Raw genomic sequence first — 25521 nt, forward strand, 5'->3', positions numbered from 1 at the left:
GCTTTTGGGAAAAAGCAATTACAAATGGCGGAGTGCTATGTCTTCCATCTCAAAATTAACCCACAGAGAAGAAACCCTGTATTTACCTGCAGTTAGCGGAGTTAAAGCTGAATAGTCACAAGAAGACTGGAGCAATGCTCATTGACATTCAGTAAGCTGGCCTTCCAAGTGACACGCGAATCAATGAAATGTTTCCAGCATTCTTATAAGTGAAAAGCCCTTTCAGGGCACTCAAGATTCCACAGCTCGCTAGTATGAAAGCGCGAACTGAAATAGCCAAATGCATCAGGACTGGACTTGAAATAACATCAGTAAATGAGATTTGTCATCTCAGCCCAGACAACTGAGTTCAGAGTTATTTGCATCTTTTCTCAGGACCCATTTTCTGGGAGACAATAATCACCTGCGTATTACTACATCAGGAAGACAAGACAGAAAATCAAATGCTTAGACAGAATTAAGATCTCTGCATCTTGTTCTTGTTAGTGAAAAAACATTGCATATTTGAATGCTTCATCCCTTGCTACACATAGCCACAGTTTGTAAATTGAGTAAGCCATCTGGTGGCTGATAGGCTGGATGCCTTCCACAACTGTAGGCAGTTTTTAATTTTTCTAATTAGCTAAGCAAAGGAAGAAAGTACAGTTCTTAAATTCTGCAATTGTGAAGACATTATTGCCTGCACTACAAGAAACACTGAACAGCACTAGGGATCCATGGTGAATCCATGTGGTACTTCACCACCTGGGGGGGAAAGCACATCACCATCCCAAGCGTGTTTTGCAAAGTTGTCAGAATTCATATCTTTATACAGGTCTAGGCATGGACATTTGTCTACGTGTGACAGTAGAGGTGTAGGGGGCACCACTATTTCTCCATCTGGTGAGAGCCACTTCTATAGGGCTCCAAGCATGAATAAGAAATAAGCAGACCTCTGCCTCAGTTCCTTCATTTAGGCTAGTTTTGGAGTACAAGAGAAAAGGATGTAAAGTACATAATTTTATCCCAAGAAAGGGAGGAGGCAACTAGGGACCAGATCCTTCTTCTGTGTTCTTTCAGAAGCCACTGTATTCGAGTGTGGCATGAAGCACATGTTGCCCTCTTCCTCTCGACAAAGCCCAAAAGAACCATCAGTTCTGAGCCAACAGGTTATTATTACTCATCAGTACTTACATGCTAAGCCCTTTTGGGCCATGCAATTAGGTCTGCTTTTGTCCACAACGGCATTAAAGACATACATAGTCATTACTGCACTTGAAGTAGCTGAAGAAAAAGCACACTGGGAAAAAAATCAATGCCACAGTTCAACTCCACAAAGCCAGCAAGCCAGCCATGCTCTGCAGACAATGCAGTGCATCCCACTAGGTCAGCCCCACTTGTGTCCTGTGTGTTACCAGTGCCATGTTTTTTTCCTCCAAGCACAAATCATACAACTAAGAAAACCGTGGAGACCATATGCTACAACAGTGGCTAAATTATCTCTGCCACATCTTAAAAACAGGATCATCTTGTGCACAATGTGAACAATCAGGATAACAATTAATGAAGACTAAAAGGATATTCACTAGTTTCATCTCCTTATTCACCTGTCCATGGGGATCTAAACACACAGCTAAGAAGCCTTTTCCTTTTCAGTGATGCCAGAGAACTTACAAAACCTGCCTAAGAAGATCTTAAGCTGCAAGTATTAATTTTAACATCTCAATGAAGTTCAAGAACAATTTCCTACTGATTTCAGTGAACATAGTATCTTCATACCAGAAAAAAATCTCTGTACCAGTAAGGGCTATTCACAGCTAGAGCCTGCAAATCTGCAATCTTATACACACGTATATATAGACACATATATGTATATACATATATGCATCCTGCTCCCATAAGGATCCCAAAGGGGAATCACCTCAGTGGAACACAGTAGGCTCACTGCTGTCATCACAGAAGCCAAACTGCCTCTCAAACATCAATACAGGTGATTAGTGAAGACATACCACACACACTTACTGGTTAAACTTCGATGCACAAAGTAAAGCAGGACATGTATGCTGGAATGCAAAAGGAGGTAGGAATAGAAAATACCAAATTGCTGCAGTTCCATTATTGTTACAGAGTCCTTGTGGCTAAGTAGACACCACAGAGCAAAGGAACCTCGCCAAAGATCTGAGTAGAAAGGGTCTTAATCTTTTTTGTGCATTCTCAACAGCGAAGCCTTCCTATGAGGCAGAGCTCAATGCCAGCCTGGTTCCTAACTGTGCCATGGCAGACGCTGGAGCAGCCTGGTACTCCAGAACCTCCCCAAGCCTGTGCAGTCACATGAACAGCTCGCACCAAAGAATGGAGCCATGGATGGCCTGCCTGGATGAGCTGGTGCAAGGACTGCACAATAACATCACTGGTCACTTTGCAGCACATGCATTCCCAGTCTGCCAGAGAAATCCTGAGAAGCTGGTACTTCCTTCCAAAATGCTTCCTAAGCTCTCCCTCTCCTCTGTTTTCAGGGGCCCCCTGTACACATGGAAGATTTTGGTATGATGCAGAAACACAGTGTGGTTGAGGTTGGAAGGGACCTCAGGAAGTCATCTTGTCCAACCCCCTGCCCAAGAAGGGCTACCTTGAGCCAGTTGCCCAGGACTGTGTCCAGACAGCTTTTGAATACCAGACCTGTCCTAGCTGCATTTACAGCCCCCTCCAGTCCTTTGGCCTGTTGCAAGAGTGAAGTCACCTCTCATAATGATATGAGAGGTATCATTATGAGAGGTATCATTATGAGACATAATGATAATGTGCCATTTGTGACTCCATCAAAATGCAATAGAAGCAAGCCACACCTTTGGTGTGTTTGTACATGACTGTCACAGCTGGGCTTAAATTTCTATTTTCAGTGCTACAGAAAGGCATCAAATCAGAGCATAGAGGGATAAGGTTGTGTCCTGGTTTCAGCTGGGATAGCATTAATTTTCTTCCTAGTAGCTGGTATAGTGCTGTGTTTTGGATTTAGGATGAGAATAATGTTGATAATACACTGATGCTTTAGTTGTTGCTAAGTAGTGCTTACACTAGTCAAAGACTTTTCAGCTTCCCATGCTCTGCCCGGTGCACAAGAAGCTGGGAGGGGGCACAGCCAGGGGGGCTGACCCAGACTGGCCAAAGGGCTATGCCATACCATATGACATCATGCTCAGTATATAAGCTGGGGGAGTTGGCCAGGGGGCAGCGATAGCTGCTTGGGGATGGACTGGGCATTGGTTGGCAGGTGGTGAGCAATTGTATCATTATCGCTTGCTTTGTATATTATTATCGTATTTATTATTATTATTATTATTATTATTATTATTATTATTATTATTATTATTATTATTACTACTACTACTACTACTACTACTACTACTACTACTACTACTACTATTCTATTTTATTTTACTTCAATTATTAAACTGTTCTTATCTCAACCCACGAGTTTTCTCCCTTTTACCCTTCCAATTCTCTCCCATATCCCACTGGGGCAGCAGAGTGAGCGGGCAGCTGTGTGGTGCTTAGTTGCTGGCTGGGGTTAAACCATGACAGGCTGAAACATGAATTTCAATTCCAAAAAGAATTTTAAGCTGTCTCAGGGAAACAATGTTGACAAATAATGAATATTAAAGAACTCAACTACTATAACAAGAAACAAAAGGTTTCCCTCTGTGTATTTTCAAAACATGCAAGGCTGAATTAAATTATAATTATTGCCTGATGGCAGAAGATAAACTTCTGCAGCACGTACCAGGAACTTTCTAAAAAGAGCTTAACATTGTATAACACTCCGGCCACAGACCTATGAACTTCTTTTGCAGCAGATTTTTGCTTGAGCATTGAATATTTTATTTAAAGTAAGCATGGTCCCCATTTTTCTTAGGTAAATCTTAAAAACCTATTAATTTTAATCAACTCTTCTAGAGTCCGCAGGAAGTGGAAGCCCAAAATGACAGCTCAGAATTATGAATCACTCTATCTTGCAGGACTGTTATTACTAAAAACCCAAGAGATTTAATACCCAAGGTGGACAATTTTTAGAAACATCCAATTATTAAGTTCATGTTTTGTCTCAGCATTACAGCCTGACAATTTTTGTACAGAACTGAAGTCTAAGATGGCCCTTTCCTCTATGATTCCTTGTGATTGTCATCACAATCATTTTTAGACAAAAAAACTGTATGAAGTCCCAAAATATATTACATATTGAGAAAATATATATTAGCTTCAGGGCTACATGCCAGGATACAGATTACAGTTCCTGGCTTCACTGATAACAAGGACCAAAATGAAGTATTGTCTGTAATGAAGTTACAACTCCTAATATCACTATTCATCATCAGTAGCAGAAATTAGCCTTATTAGTGTTATTAAAGCTGAGGATCAAAAGTCCCTTTCAAAGAAGCAGCAGTAATTATAGTAAAAAATAAGGTAAGGTAAAAAGCAGCTTTCTGGAAGTAAAAATTGGTAACATGTCCCTCCTTCTTGCTCCCCAGCACATAAATGCAAAGAATGGAGAAAAAAAAAAAGGAACTTACAGCTGTGACAGGACCAGTTACCAAGAGCTCAGCTTTATCATTCACTCCTAGAGCTTTCTTCTAAAGAGAACATACAAAGGGAAAACAGGGGTACAAAATATCTTCCCTCCTGACAACTTTGGAAACTTAAGCCAGCAGGAGTTGAATAAGGACTGCAGCATTCAGATGCCGTGCTGTGTATCCGCCAAACAAAGGCTTAGCTGTTGAATATCATGATACTAATTGTAACAGTTCATCACAGACAACAGTCCTCTGGGGTCACATTTACCAAACTACACAGCACTATGATGAACTATACTGCAAGGTTCATCAACACAAAAGCAATCATGACTTAACTGAACATGGGTATAAGCAACACAGCAAGTGCTTGTCAAGGCAAGCCTCTTAAATACCTTAAGAGTCCACAGTCAATGGCTAGCATCTCAAGTGAACCTGATCACACTTGTTCCTGCTATATAAATAACCCATGTCAAAAGGGACATGATAGGTGCTCCACAGCAGGGAGGAAAGTCCATGCATTTTTCTCCATCCCCCTCCCCAGGAGGATATTGTATAGCAAATATAATGCACATAATCTACAAACACATATGAACTACAACTTACTCTTTTGGTCCAAAAATGAAATAAAATTAGAAGTCTTAGCCATGACAAAAGTTCTCACTTTTTGCATGTTCACCTTCCCTGCCTTCTTCCTCATTCTCACACTAAACTGTCTTTTCCAGTCCCCATGGCCACCCTTGGTCTTGAAAATAATCTTCTGCTCAAATTGAAGAAGTCTGTCCATCTTTTTCCTCTGTATATCTGGGCATAGAAAAAGGGTTTATTAAAGAGGTGAAGGACTTTCTGAGAGAACTTCTAAATAGTATATTCAGGATGTATCATTATATTTTATCTGTCAAGTACATGACTACAGAACCCATGAATTTTTGCATGTCTGTACATAAAGTAGTTTCATTCCAGTCGCCTCTTCACCTGGCTGTTTGTCACTCCAGGACTGCTTCCTGAGAGAGAGCACTGGCTGGAAACAAAGCCTTGACAACTGCCACCTGGAACTGCTAAGGGTACGCTGAAGAGTGTCTACTCACTGTGATTCTTCAGGCTCAAGCTGCACATGGGTTTACTTCTCATCACAAACTCTTTTTCTTTCAAGTCCCTGAGAAATCATGTGGTGACTTGTGTCCTTTTAAGTTTTATTTTTTTCCCTGTGGGAGGGAGAAGGGACCGATGAATTGCTCGATACCTGGGGAGAGCCCTGTTTCTGCAACCAGCAGATCCACCTGCCTTGGCAGCATATTCCATCTTAACACATTTCCCCCCACTCTGCACTAACAGAAAATTTCTTGATACAGGAGTTCTGTAGAACTCCTTCATCTTCATTCTGAGATGAAAATTTGGAACTTTCTCATTTGGGTTGCTCTTCCTGTTTCTTTCCCTTTACATCTTCTTTGATGTCTGCCTCTTCACTTAATTAGTCTGATCAAACAGCCAATTTTAACACCTTCATTTCGTTGTTCCTCTACTTCAATACAACTCTTGACTTAAATGATATATGTTATAAGACATTTTACTTTAGCTGCCTTTATTTGCCTACTTTATTTGCCTTTTACTTTTAACATAGAACTGTGTTTAGACATAGGTAGTTTTTTGTGTGGTTAATTTGGGGAGCTTCTTTCATCTTTTTTTTTTGTAAATTTTGGCCTTCATGTTCTTAGCAATGCCATCTACCTGCCGATAAGCTGAGTGTTGTCCCTATCATAAGCCACATGGCAGACTATGAGACTTCCTATTCTGAATAGCATATTGTAAGCCTTTTTTACATATGCTATGATTGCATGCAAGTGGGTTTTCCTTCACAGCAAGATCCACACTTAGTCGCTAGACTGTTGGACATTAGTCTTTAACCATAACATTAACTGTTACAAGTTCCTTTGTATATTTCTGAAAGGTGACCAGCCTACAGGAGCTTCAGTGACATTTTCTGAGCCAAATTTTTCCTACCTTACATTTCTCCAACAACAATACAGTCTTTATACCACAACTTCAGTCCTTTCTACCTGTGTGATAAACACTGCCTCTTTCCAATAGCACTGGAACGCACCACATTAGTGACAACTCAATTATTTCTTCAGCCTTGCAATATAAAATAGACACCATAGGCACTACAGAATTAAGTTGATGCTTTTCTGTAGAAATTCAAGGCAAGTTTCTAATCATCATGGTTGAAAGAAAAAAAAAAATCCAAGTGAGACTAGACACATGTGCTGAACAAACCTGCCAGTGGTTGCTAGTCTGCACAACAGGCCACGAACCTCCTGGCTGCAGCCCCTTCTTCTTGGTATGCCAGCATGAATGCAGCTGCACCTGGAATGACCAAAGCCCTACAAGCAGGATCCCTCTGCCATCACCCTCCTCAGTCTTCCATGGGATGCTATCAAGTTCATTCAGAGTAAATCCAGGATGAGTCTGCCCCTTCCTGCCATAACCCAAAGTAAAAGCCTTCTTGTTCTACGGAAATGTTGCCTAATGTATGGCGTAGATGTGGCTGTAGCAGGGAGGGAGTCTGACTAAATCAGATGGCAGTGGCCATTGTGATTTGCTTTTGTCTCTCAGCCTTTTGAAAAACCACTCATTCCAATTCTCAAACTGAAACTTATATGCTAATTATCAAATTGAAATTTATGTGCTAATTATCAGCTGACATTTGTCTTCTGTTTGAAGTCCTTGAGAAAGCTGTTTCAATTTATTTCATATGCCACGTAGAAAGTTACTCTTCATTCCTTGTAACTGCCTCGAAGGTGTGCATTCACAGCCTTTAAGTTTGTGTTGTACAGATAATAGGCAATGTTGATACATACAGTTTTATCCTTGTTTGACATAAGAACTACTTCTACTCCCATTAGATCACAACCGCACACTTGAAGAATCTCATACTGGTTTTCTAACTCCATCCCTAATGTTAGACTGAAATTTTTCAGAGCAACTGATTTGCTAGTGATATATTCTCCTATTTCTAGTGATCTCCTGACTAACCTGCACCTAAACACTCACTCTGAGGATTCACTTGGTTCAGTTCAGGCTTCTGTTTCTACTGCGTTTGGGCCCCATGACTCATGATTTCGTAATAGCTTCAATTCACACACAAATACAACATGTTACAAAGGTGATCTGAAATTAAGACATCACCAGCACCTGAAAATTACCGTTTTGGAAGCTTGGTAACAAAAATAAATGCATGCAGCAAAACAAACGAAGACCTTTTGTGTCCCAAGCATGTTATGATGGTAACCTGTACAAACTTCCTTTCTGATCTTGGCTTGGTCATTTCCTCCCATTTCACAGTTCAACTATAAAGGGATGATAGTATTTTCTTACTTCACCTGTATGTTTTAAAGATGCATGTTAAGAACGTGAGCCACTCAGATACCACAGTAATGGGGCCGTAATCAGGACAAGACAGATTGTTTTATACTGATAAACTAATTTATGCTCCAGCACTCTCACAAGAGTGTGCTTACTTCTCCCCTCATTCATCATGTCTGTAACTCTACCATTTTAATTAGTAGCTATATCACTTTGCACTTCAAATTCACTCCAGTCTGGCTACTGTTCAGAAAAATTCAAGCAATCTATGAATACTTCTATATCTTACACTTCAGTATTTTTTTAAAAATAAAGTTATGTATTGCTTGCAATTGGTCTTGTGGTTCAGCCAACTGACATTGCAGAATGACTAGTTGGACATGAAACACTAGGGACTTCAGATGACCACTGTGCCAAAAGACTAGATACAAATGGGTAGTGGTTCCAGATTGAGACCCATATTGACTACTCGAATAATCAACATTCACAGCAGTACTGCAACTGAGTTAAAGCTGATATCAAAGTCCAGTCTTCATTAAAGTTCTGTTTAGTGTTGGCTGAAGAAATGGGGAGAAGGGAAAGCACTGAGGGGGAAAGAAGTTCTGAGAAGTTAATCTTTTCTGGGAATAACCACCCTACCAACAAGTCATCATAAAACCTGGTGGAGTGGTTTCACCCCACTGTACAGAACATAGCGTCTACATCCCAACTAATATCATCAACTTAACATGCAACAGGACCCATCTTACAACAGGTGTTCTTTAGAAATGTGCTCTTACAAATAGAACACCTGCACACCACTTCCTGTCAAAGTTTCAATGACGTAACAGAAGGTAAAGCAAATATCTACCCATTGCTAGAATTTTGGGGGTATGCTTTTCTACCAGAAGAGTATCACTGAACGGATGAGAAAGTGCAAGTTTGCAGGGTCCCATTTTAATAAGCCATTCTACCTACCTCTTGTTCCTGAAAGAAAAGCCCCTGTGTCAGGATTATCAAAACATTCTCTATTTGAGATGAACTCATTCCATGGGCTAAGGGACAACTTCTTTCCTGAGCAAGCACACATCCTCAGTATTATATCATCAACAGAACAGCCAGAATCACAGTTAAATTCAAACAGCCATAAACATTTATGAAGCTTAAAGAAAAAGATTTTAAATGCACCAATGAGGTCATATTTCTCTAGTGGCCAACATCAGTATATGTAAGTTTGCTGTAGTCTATCAAAGCTTTTATGAACTATCAATATGTCTTTTTCAAACATGGTATTAGCTAACTACGAGCAGTAATGTTCAACTGTGGGAAGACACCACACAGGAAGTCTACAATACAACCGATTCAGAGTTATATCCTAGAAAGTTTAACTGAAATACAAAATAGAGATTGCTCTTAACATGAAGAAATCATTCAGTTGGCAGGGAATTAATTTTACCTCAATTCAGCAAAATTTAAGCACATGCTCAAGCCTAGCTTAACCAAGTACAGAAATAGAGTCCACCTCAAAGGATCTTAAGAAATATATGCTTCAAGATTTTACTCAACTAAGACTCAGCCTACTTCTTTCCTTTATGTTTGTATAATAAGCAGTAGGGACTAGCAATGACTTGCAACCAGCAAAGATATGTTTACTGGAGGGACATTTGAGCACTGCAAGGTACTATTAATTCAGATGTTCAGAAAAATATAATTTCATGCACCAGTCTTAACTGGTACATTAAAAAAAATCACAATGAAGCATCTAAAATAAATGTCATTTGAAGTCAATGACAAGACACTGCCCAATCTCAGGGGGCTTTGAATCATATCCCAGAAGAAATACAGCTGACCATGCATCATGTAAGCTGTTTTTCAGTCTTCCATTTTTTTATCAGGATAGCATTTGCTTTCTTGCAAGTTGTTCAGAAAGTCAACATTTGAAATAACCTAAGATACATTATACATTTCAAGTCCAATGTTATTCACTGTCAGGGTTAAGAAGGCACTATGCCATGATCCAGATTGACTCTTGTAAGTAACAAGCCAAGTTTCTTATGTTGACAGGTATTTGTTTCTGATACACAGTGAAAATGTTACCTTAGCAAGTTAGCATCATCTCAGAATCTGCTAAAAGACAAGAGAAATTAGTCAAGAAAGGCCTTCTCTTGCCTTGCTCTCATCCATGACAGCAGGCCATTTTAAATACTTCCAAGACTTCTCCCATTCTAGCTTTCAGCTTTCACAGGTAGAAGAGTTCAAACATTTACACTAACTGCAAAACCCCTCAATCTCATAGACATTCCAGTACTAAGACGTACCAGTGTGGAGACTCAAAAAAACAAAACCAAAGAAAAGAAAATTATAGTTTTACTATTTAAAGGGCACATCTGCAGAATGATCAGCTTGGAGTATCAAGCCCTCACTGCTTTTTTCTCACATTTTAAAGTACTAGGAATAAAATTCGCTTTTTAGGCAAGTTACATGACATGAGGCACCAAAGGGAAGGCAGGAAGCAGCATTGAATCACCTTCTGTTTTCCCTTCAGTATTCTGTCTTCCCCTCCAATAGTGGGAATGACAATTCCAGAAGCAGAGCACAGCCCAGATATGCTGGAATCACATCTCAGTTTTAGAGGCATCCTGTCCTGCTCAACTTTTGCCTCTTCTTCCCCCAGAACTCCTCTCTCCCTAGTTGCATGCTATACTACACAAATATTTTTTAAAAACCCCTGCCTAGGTCTCCAGCCATTAGTTACAGTTCATTTAGTCACTTGCAATGAGAGAAAGTTGCTTTTCATTGTGGTAGGCTTTATTCATTCCACTGAGATTTAATAGCAAGGTATAATTCAGAAGAAACTGTGTAGAAAGTATTTTTACTGTATCCTTGATGCAGTACTAAGCAAGAAGCACTATTACTAAAAATAAAGGGGTAAGCTCATCAGCTATCTTAGTAATGTCTCTTCAATTACTTAATCATCTGGCTGTCATTACTCTACTGAAACTCACTAAAGGTTCTTCATCACCAGGAAATATAATATAACTCAGATTAACGTGCTTGTAAAATACTGTCATAATGAAAGACTGAATAAGATGAGAAAGCAGGATGTAATTACTCATATTAGCAGGTTATTACCAGGTCTCCTAACTGATGTTCATATTTAGACTTTGTTTTCTTGCAAACCAACAGGCTCCCCCCAAAGCTAGAGTTACTGACCCAAGCAAGAGAATGGCAGAGTGAACAATCCTTACATGCATAAGTACCCAAATATATTTAAGTACAGTATCTCAATGACACAGAAGCTTGTTAGATTCATAGAACAGAATCATAGAATCATAGAACCATTTAGGCTTGAAAAGACCTTTAAGATCATCGAGTCCAACCATAAACCTAACACTGCCAAGTCCAACACTATGTCCCTAAGTGCCATGTCTACACATCTTTTAAATACCTCCAGGGATGGGGACTCAACCACTTCCCTGGGCAGCCTGTTCCAATGTTTGATAACTCTTTTGGTGAATAAATTTTTCCTAATATCCAACCTAAATCTCCCCTGGTGCAACTTGAGGACCTTTCCTCTTGCCCTATCACTTGTTACTTGGGAAAAGAGACCAACACCCAGCTCTCTACAACCTCCTTTCAGGTAGCTGTAGAGAGCGATAAGGTCTCCCCTCAGCCTCCTCTTCTCCAGACTAAACAGCCGCAGTTCCATGAGCCACTCCTCACAGGACTTGTGCTCTAGACCCTTCCCCAGCCTCTTTGCCCTTCTTGGGACATGCTCCAGCATCTCAATGTCCTTCTTGTAGTGAGGGGCCCAAAACTGAACACAGTGAGGCCTCACCAGTGCCGAGTACAGGAGGACGATCACTTCCCTAGTCCTGCTGGCCACACTATTTCTGATGCAAGCCAGGATGCTATTGGCCTTCTTGGCCACCTGGGCACACTGCCAGCTCATATTCAGCTAGCTGTTGGCCAACACCCCCAGGTCCTTTTCCGCCAGATAGCTCTCCAGCCACTCTTCCCCAAGCCTGTTGCGTTGCATGGGGTTGTTGTGACCCCAGTGCAGGACCTGGCCCTTAGCCTTGTTGAATCTCATACAGGTGGCCTCGGCCCATCGATCCAGCCTGTCCAGGTCCCTCTGAAGAGCCTTTCTGCCCTCAAGCAGATCAACACTGGTGTTGCCTGCAAATTTACTGAAGGCCCACATCCGGATCGTTGATAAAGACATTAAATAGAACTGGCCCCAATACTGAGCCCTGGGGAACACCACTCGTGACCAGCCACCAACTGGATTTAACGGCATTCACCACAACTCTTTGGGCCTGGACATCCAGCTAGTTTTTAACCCAGTGAAGAGTATACCTGTCCAGGCCATGAGCAGCCAGTTTCTCCAGGAGAATGCTGTGGGAAACAGTGTCAAAGGCTTTCCTGAAGTCCAGGTAAACAACATCCTCAGCCTTTTCCATGTCCACGAAGCAGGTCACTTTGCCAAAGAAGGAGATCAGGTTAGTCAAGCAGAACCTGCCTTTTATAAACCCCTGCTGACTGGGCCTGATCCCCTGGTTATTCCATACATGCCATGTGATGGAACTCAAGATGATCTGCTCCATAACCTTCCCTGGCACTGAGGTCAGACTGACAGGCCTGTAGTTCCCCGGTTCCTCTTTCTGGCCCTTCTTGTAGACGAGCGTCACATTTGCTAACTTCCAGTCAACTGGGACCTCTCCGGTGAGCCAGGACTGCTGATTGATAGATGATTGAAAGTGACTGGGTGAGCGCTTCCACCAGCTTCCTCAGTACCTTTGGATGAATCCCATCTGACCCTATAGACTTGTGTCTATCTAAGTGGTATACCAGGTCACTAACCATTTCCCCTTGGATTATGGGGGCTTCATTCTGCTCCCTGTCTTCCAGCTCAGGGGGCTGGGTACCCTGAGAACAATTGGTCTTACTATTAAAGACTGTGGCAAAGAAGGCATTAAGTACCTCATCATTTGTCACTGTTTCCCCCCGCATCCAATAAAGGATGGATATTCTCCTTAGCCCTGCTTTTGTTGTGAATGTATTTATAGAAACATTTTTTATTGTCTTTTATGGCAGTAGCCAGATTAAGTTATAGTTGCGCTTTGGCCCTTCTAATTTTCTCCCAGCGTAACCTTACAACATCCTTGTAGTCCTCCTGAGTGGCCTGCCCCTTCTTCCAAACATCATAAACTCTCTGTTTTTTCCTGAGTTCCAGCCAAAGCTCTCTCTTCAGCCAGGCTGGTCTTCTTCCCCACCGGCTAGTCTTTTGGCACATGAGGACAGCCTGCTCCTGTGCTCTTAAGATTTCCTTCTTGAAGAATGTCTAGCTTTCCTGGACCCCTTTGCTTTTCAGGACTGCCTCCCAAGGGACTCTGTCAGCCAGGCTCCACAGTCTGCCCTCCGGAAGTCCAAGGTTCCTGTGATACCATTCACATCAACGTCACCTTAAACGTGAACTATTCTGGCTCCTCCCTTTTTTCTCCTCTATCAGTTAATCTCTTAATATATTTAAGGAATATAACCTTCAGTCTTTCAGAAATAATACAAACCAAAGTAGTCTTTCCTTCACTTAGCATCTATTTGGAAAAGACTGTAGCAGTAAATTCTACTTAGAGTTTTTTTTAATCTGCATTAGCTATGAGTATGGTCTAGTAACATTATTACCAAAAACCATGCCTCCATAATGGCATGTCACCAATAAGCTTCAAGTGCAGCAAGCTTTAGAAGTCAATGAGCAGCTTTCAGAAACAGACAAACTTCATAACACCTGCTTTTATTTATTCAGGATATAAGAAATATCTTGGAACCATTAAGGTTGTTTTCTCTCTTGTTTAGTTAAGCTTCAGATCAAATGAAAGATCAAAGATGAAGCCAATCCATTAATAAAAAAGTAAATAAATGTCAGAAGCAATACAAGCTTCTTTCCATAGGGTGCTAAATCCATAGCACAGCATTCCTTTTTAGCCAAGGTGGATATATGCTCACAAAGCCTAAGGTGAGTCACAACCAATTTTCTATGCACATGGATTCATATTCCATGTCCCTAACCCAAAAATGTTCCCTCTTCCCCTTTTAATAAAAGTCAGTCCCTAGGGCAATGCATTAAAAGCTTAAGTGAAAGGAATATTAAATGCCATCTGGACCTCTGAACCAATTGCCAGTGACATTTCCCCTAACCACCTATGTTGGAAGTCAAAAGACTGAAAAACACGCAAATAACTTTACCACAGAAAATAAAGGCAGAATGGAAGGATGTTCACCTTTGTTTGCATCACAGTCCACCAAGTTCCCATTGCTGCATTATGCTATTTGCTTACAGTGGCTGCCTGATCTGGGTGAAACAGCGCTATCTGTTTGCTGGATGCTCCAAAACCCTAATACATTAAAAGAAGGTGTGCACACAGGAAGGGTAGCTTACCTGTTTGTGGGCAGGTGAGGGCTTCTCATTGGCCGAGGTCCTGAAATGCAGAGTCTGCAAAATAAAGGACAAAAGATCCATTAGGCCAGACCAGTACTAACTGCCATATTTTCTGAAGAATAAAGAAATGTTTTAAATTTTTTTTTAACAAAATGGCTCTGACTAACTATTAAACCAAGTGAATTCTTGTGCAATACAACAGTTCATCTTGGCATCTAGATTTACATGTTACCCCTAAGCTTTTCATTCCCTCAGCAGGATGACATGAAATAAAAATGTTTTTTCTAGGGACATGTTGCGCAACATATGCTCTTAAGCATGTATTTCTGAATTACACAATACAATATTTGACAGGGAAAGAATACAGCTTAAAACCAAAGTAACTACCTCTGACATATAAAGTCTAATTGCACATTTCACCATTAAGATGATCCTAATGATTTATTTAATGCTGACACCAAAAAGATTCAACCCAAAATATTGCCAGTAGAATGTGTACTGTCACAATAAAAGGAACTTGCCCTGAAAAGCAGGATTTAGACTAAGAAAAATGGATACGTGGCAACATCAGGGCAAATACTGTTAAATGAGTTCCCACAGACTGAACACCTTGGGCAAAACAGTACAGAAAGACCACAGTGACATCATGTAAATAGCTAAGAGATTTGTAGGAAACTATATTACTGTATCAATTAACTTAGTTGGAAAAACTATATGCTCTTGATGAACATTTCTTTTACGACAAGTAAAAGAGCATACTGAAACTCTAAATAAGAGTTCACAACCCCAAGTAGTAAGACCAAATCAACCTCTAAGTAGTCCCATTAGCTCACAGCAATTGCATTATCAGTGCACAGAAGCAGTTTATGTACTGTCCTGAAAAACTTTTAGGAATAAAATGTAAATGCTGTCCCTTGCATTAGCCCTCTGCAGGGGACAATTTCAGCTTCACAGGTATGCTTGCAGTCTGTCTGGAAGAGGCAAAGTGTTCCCTGGCAGAGATGCTGGAGGGATGCTGTCCCCAAAGGGCAACTCAGAAGTGAGGAGCTGAGTGGGAAGACAGCCATGCTTTAAGCCCCATACTCTGTCCACCTGCACAAGGGCCAGTAGGTTTCAGTGAACCACCAATACTCTTTACAAGAAAGTGACATTCAAATATTATGGTCCTCACTTTATCTCCTTTACAGAGTATGAATCATTTCTGCACAATACAGCAAAACCAGGAACTACTTGGACATTTAAGCCTAATACTATGATGCACAGCATTTTTAGAGCACTAATCGTAGTCTTAACCTTCTTACCTATCAACTTGGACTTGAATATACCAATGCTTTCGTGGAAATGGAAAATTTCCTTAAATGGAAAATTATCTCAATAATGAGCAACTAATCTGCTAGATTATATTAGCTCATTTCCATAATCATCACTTCTACTCAAGCCACATATCAGTTTTATTTCCAGACTGAATGAGAACAACATGAACTTCACAATAAAAGATACAAAACTCATAATTTGAAGCCCTAACCCATGTACGGCTGACAAAATTATAATGTTTTTCTGGGATCCAGGAATACTAGAAGTTTTTATTACTCAAGTGAAAAACTATTAGATATACCAGCAGGATCTATATTCCAGACTAATGACCATCATCTGCATCCTATTTAGATAGTGAAGGTTTGCAGCACACAGATAATTAAAGGAAAAGCTGTTGAGATAAAGGCAGAACAGGAAAAAGAAAACTACTTATCTTCATTTAATGCTAAGCATGTCTAATATGCTCACCTAATAAACGTATAATATTTGCTAGTGAGATGTCCTAGAAACTTAGGAGTTCAAGGCAGGAGTAGCCTCTGGAGCTGGAATCAACTGACACCATTTTTTTACTAAACACATTCAGTATTTGAACTGTTTAAACCATGTTTCCCTTGAAAGGGTTGGAAGAAAAAGGCACTAAACTATTTTCACCCTACTGTATGCCTGAAGACAGATCAGCATATCAGTAGAATAACATCATAATCCTTAACTCTTGCTCACACTAGAGTTGCACCCATACAGACAATAAGACGTGACTTCAAAATTATCTGCCACTGAAGCTGAATCCTCCCTGTAGGATAGAGCATAAAACACACATGTCCTGCAGCAAAGCACTTTAAGTTTTCAAGTGTACCATTTCCACATTTGTAACATCCATGCATCATCTACAACAATTTCATAAGGAAAGCAGTCATGTGAGAAATTGCAAGCATGCTACCCTTGAGATTTGGAGAAGAAATTTATGATCAACTGAAGAAAGATGCTTCAGTAGATCAATACAAGTGTCCTATAATGACCTTCAGCTCCTGCCTACAGAATGGAATAAATTCTACCCATCAGAAAACCACTTCCAGAATTTTACTGTACTCAGTTAAGAAGTTCTCAGAAAACTCAAGGACTAACTTTTGTATGTTAGCTTCCCACCTAATAGAAAAATATTTGAAGGTGACAGGAACTGCAGCTCTCCGCACTTTTCAGAATCAGCCCAGTTTCCAATAGCCACTTAGACTTTAACATTGCCTTCTATATGCAGTAAAGTTTCTCCACACTGATTTTTCACTTACTTATTACACAGGTTATCTTTGATTCAGCAGTGCAAGTTATACAACTCTTCGCAATTAGTTTTCTCCTCTCTGAACTCACATAATCTGTTCCCTCACCCACATCTTAGGCTCCCCTGCTCTGCCTTAGAGTTCACATTGTTGTCCGCAAAGGCAGAATTTTCCTGTGTGTATGCAAAGCCAATCACACACACTGGAGGAATACTGAAAATTATTTCAGAGCTGCATAAGCCTGGGCCCTCAGTGGTTTCCCACAGATCAGAGCCCACAAGGTTCCTACCAACAGTCCTTTTTATACAATACAAAAGTAACATATGTAATCCATTACATAGCCTTCTTATCATCTGATTGGTATATGTTAATATACATCCCCAATTTGGTAACAGGATGTATACATTCTTACAGACCATGCTCAGAAATTAGGGGTCTTCCTATTCAAGGGAGGGTCTCACAGTAGCAGGTATGATTTTTAGTATTATAAATGAAGATAGTTCACAGAAAGGACAAGTATACTTTCCACAGTTTCCATAGTGTCTTTGGTTGATTAACATCAAAGAATCCAAAATCAATTATTACTGACATTTCAAAGGACATCCTGCTTATATTTAAACTTTAATGAACATCATCTATCACACTATACTCCTACAATCTAACCACTTGTTATTAAGTACATCCTGTTTCCTAACAATGAATTTCTTGTTAACCTTCAACAACATGGGCTATTAGAAGATGTGAGGTTACCTCAGGACCTGTTTTCACATAGCAACTGAAACATATGCAGGTTATCTAGATCTCAAGTCCTTGCAAGTAAAGCAACTGCACTGCACTATTCTGCCAGTTACAGAAATCAAAACCAGTTGCTAATTAGCACTAACATATTTAGTGACCAAGAATCCTACTCAGTGATTGGGTTAATGTTTGGGCTCATAGGAAGAACGTAAATTCTGTTGTTTCATACACTGTACTACAGGTCAAGAAAGCTAGGGTCCTTGTTAAAGCATTTTGCTCAGATTAAAAAACTCATCATTAACTCCACTGCCTATCTATTATGTGACCCTGCAAAAACTCAATCTCATTTCATCTCAGCCTGTCAGCTATTTTTTCTTTCGCTTCCATTTCACCAGTTTACTACAGTAAAATAAACTGGCACAACACAGTACTTAACATAATAGTTTTCTAAGCCTTAGAAGGCTGCTGTTGCTGCAGCAACCACTACCTAGAAATGTATCCAAACAGGTTTAGCTGTCCTGTTAATAAAAAGATAAATGCTCCTGCCAGGTTAAAAAGCTTCACTACATAAATCAAATGGCAAGAATAAAATATATTTTATAATTTTTTTCCTAAGCCATATTTATAGTGCAGAACAGTAATTGCATAAAAACAGCCACATACAATGTATGAGGAATTTAAATTTTAACTTCTTGACACTCCCAGGCGTTAACATGTGATTTGTGAGCAATCTCCTGTTCATGGGTGACAGTTCATCACAAGTGGCTGGGCTGCCTAACTGCACAGCAAGGTTTTACTACCAGGCAGCTGTAAAGCTCAGAGATGGGGTTCTGGTTCTGCTTTGCATTTTTAGAGTTAGAATTAGGAAAACCACCATAAATGGGGAGAAAAACAGGATGAGTATCCTGTAATAATTGAAAAAAGCATTTAAATTCATAGTATAATTTTTAGACTTAAGATTCTGGCAAAAAATAAAAAACGTGGAAGCTTCTCCCCTGTTAATGAAGCATTCACCCTCAGGTAAAATGAAGCATGATGACAGGAAGTACTGTGAATTGAGATCTTCACCTAGAAAGTTTGTACTTCAATATACTTAGTACTCTCTTTAAACCAAATTGGTCATAGACCCTCTCACTGAAATATGAAAAGGACGATGAAAAGGATAAAGGAGATTATCTTGGCTGTGAACAGTTAAATGTGAACTGCTAGTATAGCTGTTTTCTTGTTCAATTCACATCACTTCTACCAAGTTGTTTCAAGAATATCTTCACCTGCCTCTTTAACCCTCATCCTTCTCACTTGATTACCAGGTCCAGAGGACTACTAGTCCTGTTATGTTCTCATTATCAACAGACTGCATTAAATGCATAATACATGCTGATCAAGTGAACACAAAGGGCAAGTTCAGAGATTTAAAGAGTCATTATCATAATCACCAGCTATTATGCTTCTTTTAAACCAAAACAGAATGGTAATGATTGCCTCAAGTAACTATCTGATTTTAAGCTTAGCTTAAAAGCTAAGCTCTGATGCTGGTGAAGGAAAGCTCATTTGCTATTATCACAGTCACTGTGACAGCTTGACAAGAAATCAAGTTACACTACCCACTGGATAAAAAGAAGAAAGCGTGGTTTGCTTTCAGTGTGCCAAATTCCTCCCATTATTAGGACACCGATGGATAGACCCTCCAATTACTTCACCCCATCTGCTTCGAAACACTGTTTCATGCTTCAACTCCCCACAAGCTTTCTCCATTTCAACCACTCAAGTCAAACAAGAGGGGACACTTCAGCATTGCAGCTGACAACTTCTCCATCCGACAGAATTTTCACCCATGGACATCATTCAGGGTGTAAGCATAAGCCGCTCAAAGGGCACTTAACATGCTCCACCAGATTATTTTTTTTATTTAAAGACTGCATACAAATCATCTCCAGGAAACAGGCTGGCAACAAAAGGCAGTTGCTTCTGATGCATTCATCAGGAGATGAAAAATAACATGACTTGTGGCAAATATCTTCACAGAAAAATACCTCTCAAAATCTGCAAATTAAGAAAGACCCAGCTCATCACAAAATTTATAATCTTTGTTAGAAAGCTTATGCCTTTCAGGAACCATTTCACTTAACTGAAGACACTGCTGTTGTTCCAAAAAGCAGGGTTCTTTTACTCGGTGTGCAAAAAGCCAAATAACACACAGAGTAATCTTCTTCCCCCCTTCCATCATTTTACAATTATTGCTATTCTGAGAATGTTCATTCTTTTTAGTTTCTGATCCAGCAAACATAATCATATCATTTCTTATACTGCAACTCTTTTGGATGTCTGGTTTTTGATATAAAGTCATAAAAGCATCAACATACAGCACCTCTTCCCATTTATCTATTCATCGACAAAATAACATCCACTGTAATATAGTACTATACTTTAAAGACCCATTCTGCAGCCACATTTTCCCACAATCCCATTTGTAATTCAGCCACCATTGATTACAATACATTTTCATTTTGTCTTTTGTCATGAGATCCCCTTCAAATTTCTTCCAATTTTTCAAAATACACCCAAGAAGAGAACAAGGAGGAATCTCACTGGAAGTAGCTGTCCCCATATTATTTCCCTAAGATTCATACACTCAGCTCCAACGCTTTGTTGGCAAAGGTGAAAGACCCCTTGTTTCACCACACCTCTACGTTTAGAAACCACCAAAGTCTCATATACTCTGCTCAGACCCTCTGTTGGCAAAGGTGAAAGACCCCTTCTTTCACCATGCGTTTATGCATAGAGAATAGAAGCTTACTAACAAGCTACTGCTGCGAACCTCTCCCAATGCAACTTATGCAGAGCAAACAAAACAACTACTTACCAATGGACGACTCCCTGTTGTCCCGTACAAGTATCTCTTTTGCGTGTTGTACCTTTGAGTCGTGCTCACTGCCTGACAACGGAGAGGAGCTGGAGGAGTCCCCGATCAACAGGTTGGTGCATGCTGGAGTCCTGCTAGGTCCATTTCTCCTTCGTTGGGAATGGCAAGATGATCTGGACAAGGCTCTATGGCAGTCCCATCTGGGTTGCCAAAATGTAGACCCAAAAAAACAGTGTTCTTTTACCCGGTGTGCAAAAAGCCGAATAACACACAGAGTGGAGATATTAGTTTATTTCATGTCTGCACAGAGATAGGTGCTAGGTGGTAACTCCACAAAGCTAGCACACCTTAACATACAGTGATGTTTTATACTTTCTGAGTAGCTGTTTTCAGTAGTTTCACAATTCCACTTATTCATCCTTGCTTCTATTGGTTCTCACAAGCTGTGCCTCCACATAAAGGTACAGTGGGTATTAAATATACAGAGCATGATCAGTGGGTAGGGGTCTTTGCTTGGGCAGGGGGCTTCATTGCTGGAGGTGTGGTTTTTACTGTGTTAATTAGGATAGTTCATTCATGGTTCAAATGATTCTCACTTCAGCTTTATCGGTGGCCTTGTTTTCTCATGCTTATCTTGGTATTTCCTTGTTTGACTGTTTTATGGTGTTCTCCTGTTTCTTCTCTCAGGCCAGGTCTTGTTAACTGTTTACAGAGGTTGATTAACGTCCTCTGCCTTAACATCCTTTGTCTTATTTCTTGCATATCTCCAACAGGAGAGCTAAACAAAAAAGTTTAACAGTGGTCCAGGCAGGTGATCCTGCCACCAAGGGCTTTATCTTTAACACTCCCAGACCCTGAATCATATTCCATTTGATGAACAAATGTTGGCCCAATTTAACATGACTGTTTTGTGTTGCTACCACTACCTGATAACACTGAAGAGGTAAAGGGTCTCTGCCAGGCCTCAGATGCTGAGGTCTTAATATAACATGATTAATTTTCCACCAACTCCAGGTGACTGGAACTAATAGCTTGTACCAAAAAGATGAGACAGTGATTGCATAGAACATATCCTGCACCTCTTCAGGAAAAAGCACCATTATTTTTCATCACGTTTTCTTGAGTCCTTTTCCTCTTTACTTTACAGAGGTCACCTTTATCACCTTCTCTTCAGAGCTGTGAAGAAAAAGTACTCATTTTAAGCTGATTCATCTGGCTTACTGCTTGAAGCCTGCAGTTTTTCTCCTGTACTTTGGAAAATGGTATTCTACAAGGACGTATCTTGAAATCCCTTTCTTACTGGCAAAATTGCCCCTACAAATAAATTCCCTTAGTCAAGTTGCCCCAGGCAGATCCAAATACTTCAGTTATATCACCAGCCACAAAAATCAGCCCCATGCTAGAAGTTGTTTTATGTTGACACACAGAACATTTTAAAGCTGCTATTCAGCCAAAGAAGTTGAAGAAATGTGCATTTTCAGCTTGCTTTTCTTGCCTGCATCCAAGTGATAAATAATGTATGCTTATACTAAAATAATGTATGCTTATACTAAAAATTAAGAGAAAGAGAAGGCCCAAATGTCAGCCTAACACCAGATACGTGGGAAAATTAGGGCTGAAAAATTTATGAAGATTGACTGCAGGAAAAAAACAATTGTGGAATTAAGTAACCTGAACCAGAGAGAGAATCATAGAATGGTTTGGGTTGGAAGGACCTTTAAAGGTCCAACCCCCCTGCAATAAGCAGGGACATCGTCAACTAGATCAGGTTGCTCAGAGCCCAGTCCAACCTGACCTTGAATGTTTCCAGGGATGGGCATCTACCACCTCTCTGGGCAACCCAGAAAGGGTGGGTCATGTATTTAAAACATGACCTCACATAATACCTATTCAAGCAGCTCAAGCACAATTGCAGACAGTAAGATTAGCAGAATGTGGATCTCTACTTCCAGTTTTACAGACTGTGACCTTAGGCAAAACCGTTTAACAACCTTATTTGGTTTACAGCATTACCCTTCACAAAATGGAACAAGAAACATTTTTGAAGACTTACATTAGTTTATAGTTTATATTGCACATCAGAGCAAGAATGTGCTAGGTACAAGGGTTTATAACATCCTCTGAAATTCTAAAGCACTTTGTGGTATTACAAAGATAGCTGCAGAACAGTAATTGTTTTTGAAAAAGGCTTTAATATTTGAGACAAGCTACAGGCTTACTCAAGTATGAAATACCACTAGCATTAGAACCTGACATATTGTATATAATGAGACACATCATAATGACTATCAGCATTCTCAACTAAAACAGCTCATTAAGTAATATCTCCTTTAGAGATCAATCAGGCAATAAGTGTCAGGGTTCAAATTATTCAGGCAATGCAACCTCTGCGGTTGTTTGCTGGATCTCTGTAAGCATGCTCGGCTTCCCTATACCGATTACTACAGTAATCTCTGTATTAGTAATATACACATACATGAGGAAACAGCCTTCTGGATTCAACAAACCAAAGCTGCATAACCAACTTTTACTCTAGACTCTGCTTGTCTGAAAAGCATAACATTCCCAGTGCTGTCCTCAGAGAAAGATCAGCTTGTGTGCTGTAGCAAAACATTTCAGTGATGAGATAAACAATTCTCTGACCCACATCCTGTTTCCCCATGACATGACTACAAATCTTGGTTTTAACCAGTAGTTTGCTGTTTCTGCCTCTATGAACTTACCGCCCACCGCTCTCCCAAGAACAGCCATTCTCTGTAGCACTTCATTTTGTGCTTAATTGTAGCATAGTTCTCCTGTTAATTACCTATTTACAAGTAACTCAAAAAAATCCCTGTTTAACTCCCTTAATGGGCAGAATATCAACTTTCTAATACATCTTCAACACCAGGACATTCTTAAAGAACAGGAACATGGCAGTGAAAGCACACCACCTTAGGTGAAATCCGAAACTTTTATGACCAATACACTTTCAACCCGAACATGGCCAAGTGGCCAAGAAGCCAAATAGCTTCTATTTTCAGCTCTTTGTTGTAAGAAGACTTACAGCTTCCAGTATGAAAACTTATTTCCCTCCCATGCATTTAAACGGGAAAACTGCTATGCTGGTGCTGCACCTCAGGTAAGCGTGTCTGGACTTAGAGATTAACTTTTAACAGTCCAGTGGTGCACGGGCCTCTCCAAGTCTGGGGTGGACAGGAAGCATTAGTCAGGTCCAATTACTTTATTGTTGGACACAGATCAATAGCCTTGTTAGCCCAGTTGCTAACACACACCTTTTGTATTCTTCCAGTAGTTCCAAACCTGCTCACGTGTTTCCTGAAGGCTTCAGGGAATTTGACTCAATGATCCTTATGAGTCCCTTCCAACTTGAGCTATTCTATGATTCTATGATTCATCCACCCTTCCTCTAATCCTTCCTGTCTCAGGCTAACTACTTACTATACTCTTCCCCATTACCTCAAGCCCCCATTCACTCTCCTGCACTCGACCTCCATCCTCTACAAGCACGGTATGAGCAGGTATTACTTTTCTCCCAATATGAGAATGTCTCCAAGATCACGTCTCTTCCCTAAGCAGGGTATGAGCATACATGTGTGCAGGCATTCCTTTTCTCTGAATGGGAAAACATCTAATCAAACATCATGTTTCTCCCCTAACACCCTTGAATCAGGAGTTGAGCTCAACTTGATGTAACGTTACATACGCAGCTATTAGCAGTAGACCAAAGAACAAGTCTATGATAATGGTTGCAAAACTAGCAGTCTGTCTCAGGGACCACTCTTGATACGGTGGCTAATACTGCAGTGAAGCAAAAGAAACAAGAGGAAAGGTCACCACCTTCCCTGCCTTGTCAAGCTTACTTCCCCATAGCTTTTCAATTGAGCCCTGCAGGCATGCCAGCATTATAAAGCAAATAATGAAGCATCTGGAGAGTCTGCAATGGGAGCACTCCAGCACCACAGCTCATTACCCGTTCATTACATTTTCATGCAGCAGAACAGGTACCAGCTAGTGCCCAGTCTTTGAAAAGAACAAAATTAATAAGATTAGTGCGTGGGGGACAGAGAAGAAAACCTAGAATTATGAGAATGTTTTAGGAGACAGTAAAGAAATAAAGCCAAGGGTAGTGGTAAGGAAACCATCATGAAATAAAATTTGAAAAATTCCTCATGAGTAAGAAGAAAATACTAGGTATCTCAGTAATAAGTCAAGTTCTAGCATTCCCTCCCTCCCCTGATATCTACCTGACAGACTGCCAGCACTACCCATGTCTGACTCCAGCTGCTCTTCTGTTGTCTCTGGCACATAGATCCAGTGCAGTTTCTTCACTTATATATGATCCTCAATAACCTGAAGGGAAAGCACTAGGGAAACTGACAGCTTTTTAACCTCAGCTTTATATTTGATAACACAGAGCTTTTAGTTTTATTGTTATTGGTAAACACATATCAATTATTACAGACCTCCATTGTGGCATTTCTATGTTGTTCTTTTTGGACAGCTTAAGGACAGGGTTACACCTGCAACACACTTCCTATATTCAGTCTTCCTGCTCACATTTCACTTTTTAAATGTAGTTTCTAATTATTCAGAAGATGAGATGGTATTCCTTGAAATAGAAATCAAGTGAAAGAGTAGCTAAAACAGCACAACATCAGTTCAGTTCTTTACGATTGCCTCTGTTTGCACATAATTGCCCACAAACTACAAACCACAAGGGGCAAATGCGAAAGCTCCATTTGCACACAGTCTAGCTTAGATTTGCAAGTATAGACAAATTTCCAATTATGCACAAGAAAAATCAGTGCAAGCTCTTCTCTGAAAAAATGGCCCTAGGCCTGTTTGTAAAGGTCTAATCCAATGCCTGCTGAAGTCATTAAGAATCTTTCTACTGACATTAATGGCTTTGGAGTTTTGGGATTGGCTTGGCATCATACAAACACACGTTTCTTTCAGTGACACATGCAAGGTCTGATACTACCATTCTCATTTAGCTTCAAATTCAGT

General features: G+C 40.2%; 1 protein-coding gene across 11 annotated transcripts in view; it reads right to left on the bottom strand.

The window, feature by feature from the left end:
* The window catches only part of RASGEF1B (RasGEF domain family member 1B), a 220412-nt gene that overhangs the window by 142287 nt on the left and 52604 nt on the right, over positions 1–25521 (bottom strand). For 5 of the 11 annotated variants that reach the window (XR_015699942.1, XM_087737301.1, XM_087737306.1 and 2 more), the window contains exons 4-5: positions 20512–20711; positions 14326–14379 (exon numbers count right to left, since the gene is read on the bottom strand). The exons of 2 other annotated variants lie outside the window; for them this stretch is intronic. The gene's annotated coding sequence lies outside the window, so the exon portion shown is untranslated. Of the gene's footprint in view, positions 1–12245; positions 12367–14325; positions 14380–20511; positions 20712–25521 lie in introns of all 11 variants that reach the window. 4 more of the 11 variants (XM_087737307.1, XM_087737300.1, XM_087737298.1 and 1 more) reach the window with 3 other exon arrangements.

This window comes from Nipponia nippon, unplaced genomic scaffold (assembly GCF_047370975.1).
Source record: "Nipponia nippon isolate SJK-2023a ecotype South Korea unplaced genomic scaffold, ASM4737097v1 scaffold_6, whole genome shotgun sequence".
Taxonomy (NCBI): Eukaryota; Metazoa; Chordata; class Aves; order Pelecaniformes; family Threskiornithidae; genus Nipponia; species Nipponia nippon.